The sequence below is a fragment of the Ascaphus truei genome, chromosome 4 (assembly GCF_040206685.1).
Source record: "Ascaphus truei isolate aAscTru1 chromosome 4, aAscTru1.hap1, whole genome shotgun sequence".
Lineage (NCBI taxonomy): Eukaryota > Metazoa > Chordata > Amphibia > Anura > Ascaphidae > Ascaphus > Ascaphus truei.
The window spans coordinates 336262992-336284345 of NC_134486.1; positions in this window are offsets into that span (position 1 = coordinate 336262992).

Genomic DNA, 21354 nt, shown 5'->3' on the forward strand with positions numbered 1-21354 from the left:
GTGCTTACAGCAAAAACAGTGTAGTGCTTAGAGCAATAAACAGTACCAGAATCAGAAAAGAATCAAATTACAAGCAATTCATTTTATTTGTTAAAACTGATGCAGTTTTTCATCAATTATGAAGCATGGATATTTTGAAAAATACAGTTGAATATCTGAAGAGAATATATCAGCAGCTAACTATATCAGATAAAAATCAAAGAAAATCATTTACCAAAGAAAATCTTCGGGTTCAGTTTAGAATAAAACAAAACCAATGTGTCCAGTACATAAATATGTATCTTTGTCTCCCTGTGCTGCGAGCGCTATCACCGGTGTCCACGGAGACTGTCACTCATGAAAACACCGCCTCTGGTCGCCATGGCGATGCCTCCACTGGACGTTCCACCCGTGCGGCCTCTGATTGGTCACATGCAACAGACACGGTCGACTTGAAAACCCTGCATGTACCCTCTGATTTGACAGTATCCCCATGATCCCCATCAACCCCAAGCACAGGCAGCAGGAGCCTCCCCTGCCATCACAGCCCTACCACACCTGAACCCAATCACCAGCCGCCACACCCTCATCAACACCTTCCCAATCAGCAGCCCCGCTCACTCCGGACCCCAATCACCCGATCTATATGCATGCGCTAGCTGACGGAGCCACCAGTCTGTGCGCCTGCACTGCAGAGATGGATGCCTCTGCGTTTCTGGTGATTGCCGTGGACGACTGTGGGCATGCAGGAACTGTTAGTTAAGTGTTGGTGAGGGTCGCTTCTGCGTATGCACAGCCCGATGGCCTCATCTGTCAGCACTGATCTCATTTCCATAACCTACTTCTGTCTCCTTGCAAGGAGATTTGGTGCCAGCAAAAGAGTGTAGCACTGTGTGTTACCCCCCCCCCCCCTCTGGGAGATTCTACAGCCTAGCTACTGTGTGTGTGGTGCATACCTGTTTGGAGCAGGAGATCTTGAGCTGTCTGCGGTAGAGTTGAGACCACCAGGCAGGCTTTTGGTTCTCTTACTGAAGTTCTTTCTTGGTACTCAGCGCCTCCAGCAGTAGTGGGCACCAGGGTATTCTGGAGATCAGCTCCCAACACTGCATACTTAGTCCACTCTGCCCAAAAACTGACATTCACGCAGATGACAGATGAGCAAGAGTCTTTATTGCATCACTGCATGGATCTTACATCAGTGGTTTCAGGGTGTCGGAAGATTCCAGACTTCTGGAAGGTGCATACCCCGATAGTAGGGGGTCCTGAGTCTTGATGTTCTCCAGGCTTAAGCCTGGAGTGGGCTGGCTTATCCTTGCAATGGGAGAGGCTGACATCCCATGCTCTCTCCTTTCTCCTCAGAGCAAGACTGACTAAATTTGATACCCTCACTTGGAAGTCTCTGGAAGGGGTGGGCTTTTGGACTTTACTTATCCCTGATAGGCTTACACAGGCCATGATTCACTACCTTACTTCCATCACTTACATGTGGAGCATAAGGGGGCTCACTGGCCATAGATTAACCTGTTACTGCCCTGAACGTACTAGGGGCTTACATAACAGATGCACTATGGGGGAAAGAGATATTATGGGACATACCCTGTTACACTCTCCCCTGGGTGAAAATCCCTACACCATTGCTTGGGGTCCAAATTTGTTGACCCTGGGATCTACAGAAGGACACAAATTTGCACATGATTAACATATACAGTATACTAATTAATAATATATACATAACCCATATCATCCACTGAGTTCAGTGATTACATTTTAACATAAATTAGATGGAGTGAACCTAGTGATAGTATCTAGGATCCAGCTTCTTAACTGGCATCCATCAAAATCTTCCACCCACACGGAATAGACATTGGGTTCATCGGCTTGCTGGCATATCCATATAAATACATGTCCCGATTAACCATTCCCTCATTATTTAACAGATAAGGGAGACAGTTATAAACTCCTTATAGCTGGCTTTACTCTGAAGATAGTCTGTGTCTGTTAACTTGAGCCACTCATGTTGGTGATCCTGTATCTCCTGCATAATGGGTTCAGGGACATAAGAAAAAGATAACCATCAGACTGCCGGAACCTGGCTCTTATGGCCATGTCAGCTCTACTCAAGGTAAGGACCTTTCAATCAGCTCCCTGGCCAGGTAGTACCCAAAATCCCATATTCTTAGGGTTTACCTTTCTGCACAAACTATCAGGGCCTTTAGGTATGTGTACCCTTAACTTGATCTCTTCCGCTCTTTTAAGAAGAGCTTCTGCTGATTCATCAGGAGAAAATACACCCTCTTCCCACCAATGGTCGACTATGGGACCACTCATTAGGATAAACCTGGTATATTTGATTTCAGGGACATAACCCTGGAACATAGGATCCCACCATGTACATTGTTCTTGGGAAATGGAGTCAGATCCTGCACTAGCAGGTCTAATACGCTTGATGCAAAAGATGGTGAGGAAAATATGGATACATATGACTGAGATCCCGAGGACCTCCCAAAGGAGTGAAAAGACCCTCTAATCCCTGGCCTCTTAACACACCTGGCTACTGGAATGTCTCCCGCAGACTCCTCAGAACTATCATTTACCCAATATCCCACATTTGCGTCATCAGGAAAATGGGTTAATACAAACGGCGTAACTGTAGGGTCAATACATGATACCCTCTGTGAGCTATAGGTTGAGGAGGGGGCAAATGGGCCTGAGAAAAGTCCTTAATGTCCAGTACAGGGGTAGTGGAAGAAGGGGCATAAACAACTAGGGCCTGTAACTGAGGCTTTAACAAATCCATCAACTGTCCTCGCGAAAGGGGCTTTCCTTTGCCTTTAACTGGGGACTTCAACTTGGATTATGCAAAGCGATGGCCCCTTCCCAGCCTTGCAGGGGGTGGTGTCTGTACAGGGACACGCTGCTCCTCCCTGGTACACATAGCCTTTATCGGGCAGGCGACATCTGGCAGAGGCAGGCTCACACTCACCGCTTCGGAGCCCAACGGTAGTGTGACTGGCACCGCAGGTGCCATCTTTGTGATGTCATCTGCGAACGCAATCTCACGAGACCACCGAAGCAGCTCAAGCCCGGTGCCTGTGATGATGTCGCTTCCAGTGAGATCAGAAGTTCATAACCGAGCTGCGCACCGACAAAGCCGCACCCGGCGCCTCATTCTGAAAGGCCGCAACAAGGTCGGCTGTAAAGTAGGAAATTGGCGGCTAACCCACAGACAGGTAGAGGACGTCCCTTGATCTCTCCACAGGTGCATCAGGAACAGCATCGATGTCATCGGGGATGGCAGATCTCACCGGACAGTCCGGAATCTCAGCAGCCTCTTGGAGGCACGCATCTGGACTGGAACCCATCAGAAACGGGCAGGTAAGCGGTGAACTCTTCTCCACAGGTCCCCACTGGTAGAGATCCTCTTCTTCACTTAGGGGGGACACCTCCGCCAGGATGCGATACCGGGCGAGTCAGTCACCCGGGTGACCATACTTATGGAACTACCTTGCTACGTGGTCACCTGGGGACCCACACCCTTGGGGCAGTTAACTCACCCTCTTTGGTGTCGGTAGGTACTGATCCCAAGCCTGGGACCGTCGGTACCATCATCAGGGATTGGACTGGCCATTGTAGGGCACACAGCAGGGTCCACAGCAGCTGAGGTAGTAGTAGTAGGTGGCATTGGACCACTCGAGCCTCCGGCCACATTGAGGGCACATGGGCCCGCAGCATCCATGGCAGGGTATATAAAGGGAACCGCACCAGTCAGAGTAACGGCTCTCAAAGTAGGCACATACACCTCTGCAGGCACTGGGCAGGCAAGCTGCAGGAAGAAGGTGCCACAGTGCTAGCACCGCGCTTCAAGACCGACAGGGCCACCAGGCAGATGGCAGGGCGCGCACAAGCAGCGCAGAGGAATTTGTCCTCAAACCCTCACCATCAGGTAGCCACCTGGGAGGGAGTAGTTGGAGACTTCCAGGTCAAGCTCCTCGCTAGAGGCAGCCATATTGAGGTAGTTTGGTACAGCAGTACAGCAGCACTTCTCTCTTTAGCAGCTCACAAAGGAATGATCACTTCGGAGGCAGTACATAACTACTCCCAGCACCAGACACTCTCTGGATGGCTGGACAGATAGATAGCTCCTCCCCTGGGTGGAATCAGAGGCAGGGCTTGGCTCTGCATAGCCAATTTCTTTAAGGCGCAGAATCAGGATTTGGCGCCTAAACGTTGCAACTTAGATCTGCAAAAGTTTGATTTAGTGTGTGCAAACCCATGAGGTTCAGCATCTTTGGCGGGAGTGCCATTTTAGATATCTTAAGTGCGCAACCACCACGTGGTGACCACCATTTTGAGACCCTGTGAAGGTTCCTTATGTTGCAGCTCGTAACTCTGAGACTATTCTTTGATAGACAAAACCTCCTTTGAAGTATATCTCATCTTGTTAGTAGTAAATCACGCTCTCTTTGATTCTTTGTGTTTGAGACTCACAACTCATACAGGACAATGTGGTAACTCCTCAAACGGAAGGTTCAGGGCAACCTTGACCTAATCTTAGTTCCCCCTTCCTTGGACAATACCCACATCACCCCCTAGGCACTGACACTACAGACCCTTCCTTCAAAGGTCCCTGGGACTTCCGGAGCATCCCCTACTAAGAATTCTACACCTGTCAGCCCATACTGAGGGTGACTCGAACAGGACAGTAGTTATACCCCAACCCAAACATCCTTAGGGCAGAGCAGGCTGCAGCTTCAGGCAGATCAAAATCCCCTTGACTACCCCTGTCCTCTCTTTCTGTAGAGCCTGAGCTGAGATAATACTTTACTCTTCTGGGTTTGTTGCTGCTATGTTAAGCACTAACTCCTCCAGCTATATGAAGCTTCCTTCCAGCATACTGTGTTCTGCCACACTCCAGCTCAAGTGCCCTTTTACCCTTCAGCATAGCCTCCAGTTCCACTAAACGGGGGAAAGTGGGCCCTGGCTATGATATACCGGGGTCCCCCTGGGTAATTATCAACTAGCCTCCCTTCTCACAGGCACCCTTGCTGGCAGCATGCTGCCACACACTGAGTCACTCCCAGCATACAGTTACACTCCAAGCTTCATCTCTGAAAGGCTGCTCTGTTAAGCCTGAAAGCCTGCCCTGTTCTCTCAGCAGCACCTCCAAATGTTGCACTGCCCTCCACCCCCCTCTGGGAGATTCTACAGCCTAGCTTCTGTGTGTGTGGTGCATACCAGTTTGGAGCAGGCAATATTGAGCTGTCTGCGGTAGAGTAGAGACCTGTTACGCCTGTGCTCACCACAAACCAGGGGCCAGACCGTGGAGCTGAGGTTGGGTTATGAAATCACCGACCTTAGACTGCGCAGACTGGTCTGGAGTGCGAAGTTCATAAACAAACAGGCTGGGTTCAGGACTGGAGAGGACAGCGTAGTCGTTGGACGAGCCAAAGTTGGGGTAGGAGAAGACAGGAAGTCGATGGCCGAACCAGGGTCGGTATGGAAGACATCTGGGTAGTCGTAGTCGTAGCAAGGAACTGGCAACGGGAAATCAAGCAAGTTCTCCTGCTTCAGCATAGTAGCTGCAGGACGGGAGCGGGGTCTGCGCATGTGGCGTCCATGGCCCATGGTACCGGTCTCAGCGAGGAAAAGGCTAACCAGAGTTCAGCAGAGAGAAGGCTGACAAGAGAGGGCACACTACCAAGCAGCACTGGTAAACCAATGCTTCAGCGCAGGAGTTCAAGGGTAGAAGCAGCAGGTTGCAGCCTCCAGGGAGATAGCACACAGCAGGTCTCCAGGGTGCTTCAGCACGGAAGTTTAAGCTGGCCTCTGCGAAGGAAGAAAGAGCAGTAGGCCACAGGTTCAAAACATCAACCTCTGCAAGAGGAGTATGCAGCAGGTTGCAGGGTCCAGGCTCACAGGTTGCAGGGTCCAGGCTCTCTGAGTAGAGAGGGACACAGGCCTCAGCAAAGTAGCTGCAGGCTATGAGGAAACAGGAACGAGAACAACGAACTGGAACAATAAAAAACAGAGATTAGTAATGAGAGATAATAAGCCATGAGGCTTGTGGCAAAACACAGATAACATCCAAGAAGGATTATGCTCGGCAGAGAAGCATTGTGGGGGGAATGCATTATTTAAAGGCCAGCGGGCCAATCCCAGGAGGAGGGTGTGAGGGCACTGCTCCAATGACTGAGTACAAGGCTAGGTTGCAGTGATAGCCCGCACAGCTGCTGTTGATTGCAAAGAGGGAATTTAGTGAGAACAACAGCACCCTGCAAGGCTATGAGAAAAGCCAGGATTGGATTCCTCACAAGACCAGGACAGTCTTTTGGTTTTGTTACTGAAATTCTTTCTTGGTACTCAGCGCCTCCAGCGGTAGTTGGCTCCAGTATATTCTGGAGATCAGCTCCCACCACTGCATACTTAGTCCACTCTGCCAAAGAACTGACACTCAGGTGACAGATCAGGCAGATGACAAATGAACAAGGGTCTTTATTGCATCACTGCATGCATCTTACATCAGTGGTTCCAGGGTCTCGGAAGATTCCAAACTTCTGGAAGGTGCATACCCTGAAAGTAGGGTGTCCTGAGTCTTGATGTTCTCCAAGCATAAGTCAGGAACAAATTCACATGTCCTTTTGTGGCGGTAAAAGTGTTAACCAGGCCAATAATAAAGGTATTATGCCCGGCTGGTTAATTCTAAACCGTGTTGGGAGAGAAGGAGTTAAAATGTATTGCCAACATAACACCATGTTTCCCCCTACACTACCTTTATTTTCCCTGTTTTGCAGCTTAGCAGCTAGCTGCAGTTAAATGAATGAATGATAAATGTGCTACTTGTATTTGCGACACAGGTGGGAGCTTCTAGCACTGTGCCAAGCGCTAAATTGGAGAAGTGTGCCTACGAGTAAGTAGCTGTATTAAAGATAGGTATCAGTTTCCAGACCAAAGACGTTGAAACCACAAAGTCAATTGAATAAGTGGTCTGCGATTTAGCTGAAGTGCCTTCTTGATACATAGTATCCTGCCGTCTCGTTATCCACTTTAGCTGAATTTGTGGCGCGCGTCTGCGGTTACCGATCAAAGGCAGGATGGATACATTGTATGCCGGCTTATAACCCAGACCGATTATAGGTCAAAACGCAACCCACATCACAGAGCCCCTTCAATTAAGTGGATAACTTGTGCTTCAAAAGAGCTAGCACTCTAATTTTTGAAGTGCAGCTAGGTAAAAAGAAACCATGAAGATACATATGAGTTTTATATTTGTTGCATACAGAGAACATACATTTCTAAATAAACTGTATTCCAATGGGGTTTTCAATGCAAAGGCAGGAAACCCTTTCCTGCCGTCCAGCAATGAATCAATTAACATGCCCATATGTTATGGATGTATGAGCTGAGGAATTTTTCATCTCCGTACTTCAAAGAGCACCCTGCTAAATTGGTGCCCCAGTGTCTAGAGAAGTCCGGAGTTGAAAAGCCTCAGAGACCCGAGGTGTTAAGGTGGCGGGATATTTGTAAGTACCAGATACCGGTGTGAAGTATGGGTGCTTCACACTTGGTAGCCAAACCCCAGACTTACTGTTGCCAGGTAAGAGGTTGGGCCCTGTATGCTATTAGCTCAGGTGTGAGGTTAACGCATGCTCTTAGCAGACCGGGAAGCAACGTCTGCCCATTCTAGAAGTCCTGGCAAGTCTGGGATAGGTGGGGAAAGTTGTTCCCCCGAGAGGATTGGCTGTGCATGTTAGGAATAGGACCCTTAACCCTATAAAGCTGCCTGCAGCGCAATCCCAGTCAGCATCATCTAAGCTTTAACAAGAAACGTCAAAGTGTTAGCTTGAGTGGTTCCGGAGTGTGAGGGGTTAACAACATCATAATCAAGGATCGTGGCCCTCTTCCAGAATTCGTTTGAGCTAAGGATTCCCGAACAAATCCTGTAAGGACATTATGAAATATTTCCTTTCGGTGGAGATATAGGGCTGGCAAGTTGAGCCCGTAGCCAAGGACTGTCGCACGGCTCACATCGCGCACCCACTTGCATGCGTGCAGGGGTATCCTGAGACTTTGTTTTGTTCTGTGGACATTTTATTTTGTTTCCCTTTCCCAGTAAGTGTTTATTGACTGTAATTGTGAAGTATTGTGTGTTTGTCTTAAAAGGAAATAAATTACAATTTATTTTACCCGCCTTGTAATGCTCAGTCCAGAATCCCGTATTAATGTGTTGGTAAGACGGTCTACCATGACACCTTTGTTGTGGGATTTATAGAAAAGTACTTCTTCTCTGAAATCAATGTCTGAGCAAACACTCCTCAAGAGGCTTCTTGTTATAAGATAGTTCTTTATTCTTCAGTTACCATACAGCAAGCATTACTACCAAGTATCCAGCATCAGAATACTGTGTTACTTAGTAAAGTTCCCAGTTATTTATTGAACTTATAGGAACTTGTTATTATGTCATGCTTAGAGCATGATTATACATTCTACTGTGCATTCGAGATGCTATTCTGTATGGTAAAAATTATATATATATATATGATGTGATAATGGGGAAAGCGGGGGTTGCAGACCTGCCTAAGACATGCAGATGAGCATACAGCTATATTTGCATATTTGCTTTCCTGTGGAGAGTTTTTGTCACTTTTTTTACTCACCATAACTTAACTCAGTATTATGGTTTAGCCTATCCCATAGCCCTCTCTTGCATTCCCAGTAAAATCAACCCCACGCTGATGAGACCCATCAAGGTCGAAACAGCTGTCTGTGGGTGGTTTTCTGGGTATGCACCTTAACCCTGGCTGTGCTCAAAGCTGTGAAAATGCAGCAAGCTTAAGCCTATAGGGAACCATGTTAAAAATGGTTATTGAGGCAAAAAGTGACACTGTGTGCTCATTTGCATGTCATTTCCCAGAATCCCTTGCTGCAGTGGATGTGCTGTATGCTGGGTGATAATGGGGAAAGGCGGGGTTGCAGACCTGCCTAAGACATGCAGATGAGCATACAGCTATATTTGCATATATATATATATATATATACCTGCAAGCCATTAAGACCAGCCTCACACTGATGATACCCATCAAGGTTGAAACATGTATGTGAGTAGGTCTAATGGCTTTGCATCTCATCCCAGCCTCTGTTTAAAAGCTGTGTTTAAAACAGCATGCAGTGGCTTGAGGATTGGCTTGTGTAATACGAGCTTGAGACAAAAGGTGGCACTGAGTGCTCATTTGCATGTCATTTCCCAGAATCCCTTGCTGCAGTGGAAGCGCTGTATGCTGGGTGACAATGGGGAAAGACAGGGTTGCAGACCTGTCTAAGACATGCAAATGAACATACAGTAATATTTACAGTTGCTATATATATATATTTATATACAGTGTTCGACAAATCACCCAAAAATATACTCGCCCAACCAAAAAATCTACTCGCCACCTAGTCCCGCCCCCAACCCCGCCCCTAGTCCCGCCCCCCAACCCTAGTCCCGCCCCCAACCCCGCTTTAAAATAAAATATATAAATAAAATACATTTAATAAATTCCTAGTCAGAACAACATTCATTTTTGACATAAATGTATTTATTGTATTACCTTATACTACAATTAGGCCTTGTTACGTGTGTGTGTGCGTAAATTTCAGATAAAGAAATAAAAGCCAGATGTGAATGACTAGTTTCCTGAACCCCTTAACCAGTTTCTGGACGTCCCCGCTTCACAATATCTAAAGCAGCAATCCTGCCTGGGATCTTACCTGATCCGCAGTCCCTCAATGTCCAGGTACCTCATTCCGCAATGTTACACATTGGAGGGGATGTGTTCCCTACCTGTCTTCTGGGTTAGGGGGGGATTCCGATATCTTCCGTGTGAAGCTTGAGTCAGATCTGGAAGACAGCAGTATAGGTTATTTCGGTGTAGTATAGGGCAAGTAAGATATATAGGGTAAATAAGAGATCCAGAGTGTGGGGGGGTTAGAGAGATAGAGGGAGAGAGAGAGTGGGGGGGAGAGAGAGAGAGTGTGTGTGGGGGGGGAGAGAGAGTGTGGGGGGGAGAGAGAGAGAGTGTGTGGGGGGGAGAGAGAGAGAGTGTGTGGGGGGGAGAGAGAGAGAGTGTGTGGGGGGGAGAGAGAGAGAGTGTGTGGGGGGGAGAGAGAGAGAGTGTGGGGGGGGAGAGAGAGAGAGAGAGAGAGAAAGAGAGAGAGAGAGGGGGAGAGAGAGAGTGGGGGCAGAGAGAGAGAGTGGGGCAGAGAGAGAGAGAGTGGGGGCAGAGAGAGAGAGAGAGAGTGGGGGCAGAGAGAGAGAGAGTGGGGGCGGAGAGAGAGAGAGAGTGGGGGGAGAGAGAGAGAGAGAGTGGGGGAGAGAGAGAGAGAGTGGGGGAGAGAGAGAGAGTGGGGGAGAGAGAGAGAGAGAGTGGGGGAGAGAGAGAGAGAGAGAGAGAGAGTGGGGGCGGAGAGAGAGAGAGTGGGGGAGAGAGAGAGAGAGAGAGTGGGGGGAGAGAGAGAGAGAGGGTGTGGGAGGAGGGAGAGAGAGGGTGTGGGGTGGGGGAGAGAGAGGGTGTGGGGGGGAGAGAGAGGGTGTGGGGGAGAGAGAGGGTGTGGGGGGAGAGAGAGGGTGTGGGGGAGAGAGAGGTGTGGGGGAGAGAGAGGGTGTGGGGAAAGAGTGAAACGGTGGGTGACAAACACAGAGGGTGATACACAGAGAGAGGGTGACTGACTGACGGGGGGGGTGACTGACGGGGGGGGTGACTGACTGGGGGTTGGTGACTGACTGGGGGGGTGGTGACTGACTGGGGGGGTGGTGACTGACTGGGGGGTACCTCTGGTGTCACACACATACACATGCTCCCATACACACATACACTTGCTCCCATACACATGCTCCATACACTTGCTCCCATACACATACACACATACACTTGCTCCCATACACATACACACATACACTTGCTCCCATACACATACACACTTGCTCCCATACACTTGCTCCCATACACACATACACTTGCTCCCATACACTTGCTTCCATACACATACACACATACACTTGCTCCATACACATACACACATACACTTGCTCCCATACACATACACTTGCTCCCATACACTTGCTCACAACACACCACGGGGGGGGGGGGAAGGAAAGGCCACGACCAGCACCACCACCCACACTCCTCCCACCCCACCCCCCGCTCGTGGGGGGGGGCAGGAAGACAACCCCCCCCCCCATACCTCACGCGGGCATATTGGAAGCTTTGGGGAGGCTGGGTGGGGGGGAGGCACGTGGCGAGGTATCCACCAGGGGACAGTCAGCCCCGCAGTGGCCGCCACTACCCTGCTCCCCTCGCCTGCATGTCTTCACAGTGCGCGGCCAAGCAGCTTTGCAGACTGCTTCTTCCCCCCAGCCCGCGGCGGCATGAAGCTAGCTGGCGGGGAGGGCGGGGCAGGGTAGGTGAGTGTACACGTGGTGAGGGCCGAGTCCCTCCCCCCCCCCCCCCCAGCACGCCAACCGGGCTGCAGCAGTGGTGACCTCCCGCCCGGGGCAGCGATCGGTGGATCGAGGGGGAAGGGGACAGGAGCAGGGGACAGGAGGAGGGGAAGGGAACAGGAGGAGGGGAAGGGGGACAGGAGCAGGGGAATGGAGGAGGGGAAGGGGACAGGAGCAGAAGAAGGGAACAGGAGGAGGGGAAGGGACAGGAGCAGGGGACGGGGACAGGAGGAGGGGACAGGAGAGCTGCCGCGGTGGGGAGTAGGGAGCCATGTAGGGACCAGGGGGATCGCAGGAAGGAGCAGAGGGGCCGCAGCATTGCATGTACTTACTCTTGATGTCCGGGCAGAAAGAATGGCCGCTCGTTGGAGGCGGCTCATATAGAGCCTGGCCGCGCGCCCACAAATCCTGGGAGCGCCGCGCCAAACAGCAGTCAGGTAGGGAGTTTTTTTTTTTTTTAAGCGCGAGCAGGGAAATTTCAGCGCGAACGGGGGAAATGTAAAAAAAAACACGTGTGCTGCTTGGGCCAATAGTTTCTCGCCCGGGGGTTAAAATCCACCCGCCCGGGCGAGTTAAATGTATAGGATTGTCGAACACTGTTTATATATATATATATATATATATATATATATATATATATATATATATATATATATATATATTTTTTTTTATATATATATATATATATATATATTTTTTTTATATATATATATATATATATATATATATATATATATATATATATATATATATATATATATATATATATAAAAATACACACACACTTTCATAATCATACTACTATTTTCTTTATGGATTTCCTTTTCATTCTTTTGTTGCAGATACTGTATTTATGTAAATTAACTTTTTAGAAAATGTCTCAATTTTATTTTTCTTGTAATTTGAAATCGCCGGTAAAACTATTCTGTACTGTTGTAATAATGTCTTTTATCTGACTATGATACACATTTAGAACCAAATGTCTAGGGCAAGTGACTTCACACGTTGAATATGTTTCATATTTACATTTTTTTGTGTGCTTGTGAGAAATGCAGCTCTACCAAAAAGTCTTCCTACAGTATAGCGCTGATCGTCTCAGAACAGGAAGCGAATCCTCATGGGTAAGGTAGGGTTATATAATCACTGACCAGAGCCAGGGGACAGTCCTGTTTAGAATCAACATAGTCAGGTGGCAGGCAGAGGATCAAGGCAGGTGGCAGAGGTTCAGAGTCGGGATCACAGGCTAAGGTCAAGGCATGCGTCAAAGATGCAGAGTAGAGGTAACAGGCAGAGGTCAGCAAAAGGTAATCCACAGGAACAGGGAATAGCAAAAGGTAATCCACAGGAACAGGGAATATGCAGGAAAAGAACTGAGGCTGCAACAAGATCAGGAACTTTGCTCAGCAACTTATTGTAGGAACTGTAGCCTTAAAGAGGAGGCTGCCACAAATCAATATGAGTGAAAATAGATAATTCAGGTCAAGCTCCAGAAAATCCTTCACCCGAGCGCAAACCAGGCATGTTACACTTCTCAACTGTCCCCACAAACTTTATCCAAACACATTCGAAGTGCAGAGTCTCACAAGAAGGTGTACAAAATAAAACTGGGTTGTAGAACCTAAAAAGTATAGTGCATTCAATGTGTGTGTAGTGATATCACCCCATAAAACACAGATCAATTATAACAACTCATCAGAAATTCTAAGCAAAGGGAGTGGATACTTATAATGCTTAGTGTGTGAGGTCCTATAGTCATCGATGCATACTCGGAGGACTCTGGCATGAACCCAATCTCCAGGTTTATAGAATAAAAAATAGGGAAATATATAGTGTAATATGTACTAATTGGAACATAGTACATGTAGGGGAAACAGGAGGGTATTGAATCCAAGTAATGGTTGAGCGGTATACCAAATATAAGATCCGGATTATCCCTCCTTGGAACTAAGACTGTATTGGAGGACTCAGACGGCACGGATCCTGATGGGTCTCTTCAATGATCGGTGGATCCTAATCTTGCTGCAGCTCGGGTGAACGCTGACTCCAGATGGTAACATGTGCCATAATTCATGTATTGCCTAAACTGAATACTTTCTTGTACATGCATTTATCACCACCTTCACTTTATTTCAATATATTTAATTGATTTCACTATGAGTTGTGCGCTGTGTGTTCTTTTCTTTGTATAGGAACAGGCCACTCACATGACGTACAGTCTAATAAGGCAGTGTGAAAGCAGTCTGGAGCCTGTTGGTTATGGAGAGATGGCCGGTTTGATCTTCCGGCTATTATGAGGATCCACACAGTGGTAAGAAAAAAGAAGCAAAAAAAATAATACTACTTTTATCAAAGATTAAAAGGTGAACATATGTGGCCAAACTCACATGCTCCACATGTAAAACGCGCCTTGAGTTCACACATGGTTAAGAAGTAAACCCAGCCTCTGAATTCTGCCAATGCTGACACTAGCCCTCTGTTTCTGCAGCACACATGAGTTGAAACTGTCCAGATAGTGACCACAGTGAGAGTGCTGTTCCAGCTTCTGGTTTGGGAATAGAATCTTGGTGCTTGTAGCACTACGGGTTTCATCACAGCAGCTTCCTCAGGGCCTCTATGACAGGCTCTCTCTACATGTCTGTATTAGATATTATTTTGTCAATAATTTCAATCAATCTTTAAAGGAACATGGTTCCTTTGTTCTCTCATCAAGTGAGGATATGACAAAATTGATATTTAATATAATGCATATTATTTATATAATTCAAATACATAATTAGAGAATAATATAAAGTCTACAAAATTACAGAATAAAAAATGATTGCACAATAATAGACACAAATCAAAATAAAATAGCAAATCTATACAATCCAGAGATACAATACTGCATATAGATATCTCCAGTGAAAATGCTAAGTGGTGCCACATTAATTATACAGTATATATGCGTGTTCCCCAAATATATCAACACATTTCCTGAAACATTACAAATATGCATAGCAGGAGGAAGAAGAAAAGAAAATGCATATTAGTGGGTTATATATTTAGCCATGCCACCTTTGGCTACTAAACTACCCTACTCCTGGCAGTAAGTCCTGGCACAATCAGGCTGCCAGTAGTCAGTATGGATTTTCCGCACTCACTGGAGCTGCACTTGAGTGACAGTGGGAGTCATCCACATCATGCCCCGTCCACGTCATTGGGTGCCCGTCCTCTAATCTCCACCAGATAGCCAATGCCTAAAGACTTTGGAGAACAAGGGAGGTACAGGATGTGGCTAGCCGCACCCTCAGTTCCTCGGAGCCTGGCGATTAAGAGGAGTAAAGCTACCATTTTCTTGTGGGTATGTCTACTACGAGTCCTGAACATGTTAAGTGATATGGACTTTACCCACTATCGACTACCAGGAGGGCTGCTGGTGGTAAAAGTGGAAAGGAAGAGGTACCTCAGATGCCTATGCCCCAAGTGTCATTTCCCAGGTGGCAAACTGACCTGGGGAGACAATTGTGTCCGCTGCGGAGCCAGTTTCCTGAAGCCCATGCTGCTATGGCCGATGGAATTCGCAGAGAAGGTTGCGACCAACCACAATACCTAGGTGGTCAGCTCCGCTGCCAAGCAAATGTCTACCTCAACAATGGAGGCCTCAGAGGGCCTGTGTTCCAAAGCAGAGGATCCAGGGGATACGAATACCCTAATGACCACCGAGCAGGCTGAAACGGTTCCAGACCCAGTCACCGCAGAGGAACCAGAGACGGTTGGTGAATCAGAACCAGCCCATGATCACCCGGGTAAGGTGACTGCCTGGGGTGATGAGACACCATTGTTCTCAGAGGCACATGAGCCAGTACCGGCTTTGCTGATTGCCACTGGTGACTTCGCAATAATTCAATGTCTCTCCCCTACGGAGGTGTCCCTGCCTTGCTCCCGTGCCAGCAGCAGACGGTCTTCTGTGGTGTTTTGACCGCTGTCGTATATTCCGACGGGTGCTGTGAAGTAACAGAACAGTTCTAGTGGCTCCAAGACATGGAGGAGTCCTGCATCAGTGACCGCGACCGTGAGACCTGAGAGGTGGATGAGCCTACCCCTCATGGAGGTGTCCAGAGGCAGATCCGGTGATGCTCTGATATAGATGGAGATGCCTTCCCATGCCGATGTCCACGTGGATGACGATGATGCCACATCCGTGCAATGACTGGATGTCGACGTGTTTCCGGTGCACAATCTGGAGCTGTACCAGGACCCAGTGATACCTGCCGGAGATGACCTCTTACTACTAGTGACCGCTAATATGGCCTTGATCCCTGAGACAGATAGTCTTTCGGTGTGGTCGGATGTTCCGACCCCTGCTATTCTGGCACAGTACCGTAAATATGTAGTTGCCCATAGGCTTATGCCCAAACCGGCCCCTGCACCCCATGTAATCAATATCACGTTGGTGTTGGGTCCGGGCAATATGTCTACTAAGAACGTTGACCGGGATTGTGCTACATTTAAAGCCCCGTACCCACGACTAGTACCACTCCTCCTTTGCAAATCACAGAGGGCAGTGTCTCTACTGGCCCTTGCCAAGGGAGAGCCCCACCTGGAGAAGCTGACCGGGCCTCTAGAGACTATTACTCTAGCAAGAGGAGCCGGTGGGCTGCCAAGTCTCTTACCTCGTCCACTGATTGGAAGGACTGGGATTGGGGGAAAGATATGATCATTGATGAGAAATGTATTGATAATGAGTGGGATGATGCAGCAGAAAATGTTGCTTCTGTGGGAAGTCAGCGGGCAATGTCTGTACATTCTAATGCTTCTGAGTTTACCTCACACACAGGGTCATCCTTAGTGGCGCTAGTGGAATCTTTATCATGGTGCCACCCTAGATTTCGGGGATATGTGCCATACATGGACCGCACCTGTTTTCTGTTAGAAACAGAGGACATAGTAGATCATTGGTGGGAGGTAGGAATGTTCAGCCCCGAGGAGGCCGCAGAGGCCATGAGATGTATAGAGCAGGAGATTAGGTTGGGCATAGTGCAGCCCAAGGGAGTGTCCTCAGATGCTTATGGACCCCCGGTTCAGGAACCGTTGTTCTGGGTTCAGCCGGGCCAGGCTGAAGGTCGCCGGTTAACTAAAATTAGCTGAGCAGCATGTTGTACAGAAGTATAGGTATTCAAAAGGGTTAGAGTACCCCTATTCCCTGGAACCATTGATCAGGGAAATTGATGAGAATAGGGAAACATGTCTGATCAAGGCCGTTATTAGGCTGCCAGTAGTCAATATGGGTTTTCCCACTCAATGGAGCTGCACTTGAGTGACAGTGGGAGGCGGTGACATCTGGCCTGAGCATGTCCAATCATGGAACAGTCCTGGTGCCCTCCTCCTAGCTGTATTTAAGGGCAGTGCCGCCCTAAATTTGGCAGTGCCTCAATCTACTTGAGAGAGGCAGGTCACACAGCCAAGAGCATGACTATTGGGCCTACTCTCGTCCTCTTCCCCTCGGGGGAGAGTAAGTGTGTACCATACCTCTGCCCCTGGAAGAGGGGCAGGAAAGAGCTGGGAATGCTGCAGGTGCCCTTGGCCTATAGTGAAGGTCCAGGGACCATCCTTCGGTGAGTAGTTGACAGTTGCTGCATTGGGCAGAACCCTGCCGTGTACTGATCTCCACAGAGTGAGAGAGTAAACCGTTCCTGTTATACTCCCGCCTAGTGTGTGATCCTACAGGGGTGGGGAGGTGACAGTTCTACTGTAGGAGATCATCTCCACCTACCTGGAGCCTACAGCAGATGGAGATGCTGCACTGCTAGAGAACCACATGTGTAATGTACCCTAGAAACCTGATCCTGTATCCCCACTACTATCGGCGGACTGCTCTGCACTCCTGTTACCAGCAGATATTATGCACCACACGAACTGTAATGGCAGAGTCTCCCAAAGGGTGGGGGAAACACCGTTACATATAATAAAAAATTTAATTCGTCTTTTCTATAGCAAGACTTACACTTCCCATGACCACAAGAAGGTTTGAGATGTCAACATCTTTTCTAGAATCAGACTCCAACTGTTCACCTGTACAGTGATAATTTTTACTATTGAGTATATTATTTATTTTAGCACACAATTATGATTTTGGGAGCATACCACCATTTGGAATAACAATCCATATTGGGGAAATCTGGACCTCTATAGATGTTATATAGAAAATATCACAGATCTGTTCTATTATTTTAATAATACAGTAGTTAATTAGGTTTCATTTTCACTCACAAATGTAATCCACATGCTATAAACTTTTTAGACCTTATTCTATCTATAGATCAATCCAACAATATAGAAACAGATGTTCATTATAAAACGCTAGGTTGTAATAATTACATCAATGCATTTAGAAATCATCACTCTAGTTGGCTCAAATATATTCCATCTAGTCAACATAGTAATATCAGACTAAACTGTTCCTTTGAAACATCTTTTGAAAATCAATATTAAATTATACAGTAAAAATTTGATGCAAGACATTTAAATGCATAGGTGATACCAGCACCCCATATCTGAGCCTGTATATCGGGAAGCAGGGGGTCCCAGACCTGAAATCAATGCAGTTCTGATCCAGAGACCCCCTGCTCACGTAAACTAGTATTAAAATTGTTATTAATACCCTGCAATCGCTGGTGAGATATGCACAGAGAGAGGTGGTTTTCTCTGTGCACCTGGTCCCGCCCATATTGCTACAGATCCACGGGTGAGACTTTTTGAGAGAGGTGAATATCACATCGCTGCTCCTCGACAATTTTGGTCATTTAGCTATCACAGGTCTTCAGGGTCTTTCTGAATACTGTGATAACTACACTGACAAAACTGGCGGCGTAACAGGCCCAGCGAGACGATTTGATAAGGCTACTAGAATAGGCCCCAATGCATAAAGCAAATTTGTCTCAGTCCATTTTGAACATGGCACCTTAATGAGAGATATTTTTAAATACAGTATGTTGTGCTATTGAAGACAGTATAGATAAGAGGGTAACCTTTCAGAGATATATTTATTGCTATAAAAGTACCCATTCTACGACAACAACAAAAAGGCTCGAAGATTTCTATTCAACTCAACTTAAGCATAAATAATTGCTTTATTAAAATAGTGCAACTCGGTATGAGGGGCAGGTAGTGCGCACTACACACGTCATGGATGAATATGTTCAAATGTGGCATATTTCAAAGGAGAAGGAGATTGAATAGACCTTACTGGACCAATCCTTCCAATCTGTTCCCAACCAAGAACTGTACCTTCACCACCCGGGAAGCACACACCTTTCATCACCTCATACAACAGCTACAATGTGTTGCTGCCACCCAATTTTCAGCCTCTACCCATGGATAATTAAGGTAACTTTAAGTTTACGTAGATCTGTCATTCCTAAATGACCCGTATATACAACACATATGGGCTTAACTTCAAATAGATGCATATACCTTCCATAGAACATGCATCTGCCTAAATTCAAAGACATGACTGCGCATAGACAGACATGTCTTTGAAGAGCACAGTGTACTTTAAGCGTTTATTTCTTCTTTATTATTAATAAATAACAATATCACAATTATTTTACAGAATGAAACTGTTTGAGAATCAGACAGAAGAAGATGTCTATTGTAGTGATTTTTACCTCTAAGTTCTAATTTACACTATTAACATTTTCAACTTTCATCTACTAACTTCTGCTACTTGCACGTTATATTCTCTACGTTTCAGTAGGAACATAGAGCCATTAAAACAATACCTTATTATACTTTTATACCCCCATATATATTAGCCACAATATTGACACAACTTGCCAAACTACATTACTGCATAGACAAGCACTGCATATAGTATCCTCCCCACTCCATTGTACTTCTAAGGTTTGAGACATGGTTCTACTGTACCTATGTATAAGCACACATAGACAGCAGCGAGAAATAACAGTGGCAAAGGTGTTAATAGTTATTTCAGCCTTTTGTTCACGTGAAAGCAACCCCTTTACACAATAGTGACACAGCTTGCTTAATTTCCCAGTTGCATTAAAATTAAAATAATTAAAAATAACTTACATTCCTCAGATTATGCATGAATCATTCATCTGCTCCTCTCCCTGATTCTCCATGCTATGTCTAAGCAGGAAGTGCCTAACTAATTATATATTGTAAATGCGAGAACGATTAGCTCACCGATCAACTGGTCTTTTGTAAACCAACGGTCAAATTTGATGAAGATGTTCACACCCCATCAGTAATCAATACTTCAGTTACTCCCAAAACTCGTATCTAGTAAGTGGAAATAGAAATGATTTAGTGTAAAATACTGTGAGGAGTGTATAAAAGGTAAAAACTCTCTCTCCTGAGCAGACCAGGATAAACCACACCCTAGCTTGTAGGTCTGTGAGCTATTTGGATGGGAAGGTTTCAAAGGCAAACCACAGATTCCTTCCTGGCTATCATTTTGCTCTCAATCTGTGAGGGAACACATTGCAGAGAGCCTGTCAGGGAATGAACCTGAACTCCCTTTGGATTCCGGCGATTAAGGACTGTCCTTTTATTTTGCAAACTGACGTGTTTACTTTAAAGACTCTATTCTTTTTTTTGTTACCTGATTACTGGAACCTGCAACCCTTGACCTGGGGAATAAAGGACTTTCATTACAAGAAAGTGGTGTGTAAGATCCTTCCTGACCATACCTGCAAGACCAGTCCATCACAAATACACAGATTTTTTAAATAGAATAATTACATTCCTATCTCCATAACCGGTACCACATTCCTGTCTCCACCGGTAACACATTATTGATTTATGTAATTAATGCAAGTTTAAACAGTTATACACTCATTCCAGTAATCAAGAATCCCCTTCTAAAGCTCTTCTTGGTTCGCCGGCTGCACATATTTCTCAGATGATGTTTCATTGCATGCCACACCAATTCTATTGAGCTCAAATTGGTGGATCAACAAATATAGAGACAGACAGTACAATTATTGCCAAGAATAAAACAAGCACACACAACAGTACAGTACAGCACTACATAGTTAATAGTATACTACTGCTCAAACCAGTTACAGTACTCGCTCTGGTGGTGCTCTGACTAAGTTGATTCAACTGTTCTTAATAAATGTAGCAGATGCGCTGAATCTGTACAGATACATTGTATCTGTATGGTCGTTATCTTGATTCTGGAGGAAAAAAAACTAATATAACACTGTTATACAGGTACAGGGTCACATTCAGATACAGTTAGAGTCCAATTGCTCACAACACTGAAACCAGAACTAAACTTCAAATACAACTATGTTTCCTGTTTTTTTGTGATTCACAGTTCTATCCATTTTTTAGAATTATATAATCATTGTTTTTATATACTGTATGTGAATGATTGATATTTAGATCATTATGTTTGAATGTCTACATCAGATGCCAATTCAGTGTTTGACCCATAGGGAAGCATAGATTAGGTATAGAAACAATTGGGTCAGTATAGTGATTAGAACTCTATAGATTTCTGAAGAAGCCAACAGGTGAAACGCATAAGGTCAAGGAGCGTTCCCCAGAGTCAAACCAGACAAGGAAGGTATCCCCAACCTGAAACTTTGAGTAACAGTGCGAGTCATCCGGGAACCTGTCGACATCATTGTGATGGCAGAAGCAGTTAGTATCATACTTTGTACTCAAAAGGTTTAGTATATAGTATCTATAGATACATAATTAGAGATAATGTTGTAAGTTTTCTTTTATTTTCATACCACATTAGTAGTAGCCTATATTGAAATTGCTGAAGGTCCCAATGTCACTCAGGTGTATTGATTGAAGCAGAGATAAATTCACATGCCTATTAAGGTTGTCAATCATACACCCTGAATAAGATAGAACCACTTAAAAGATGGAGAGAGGGG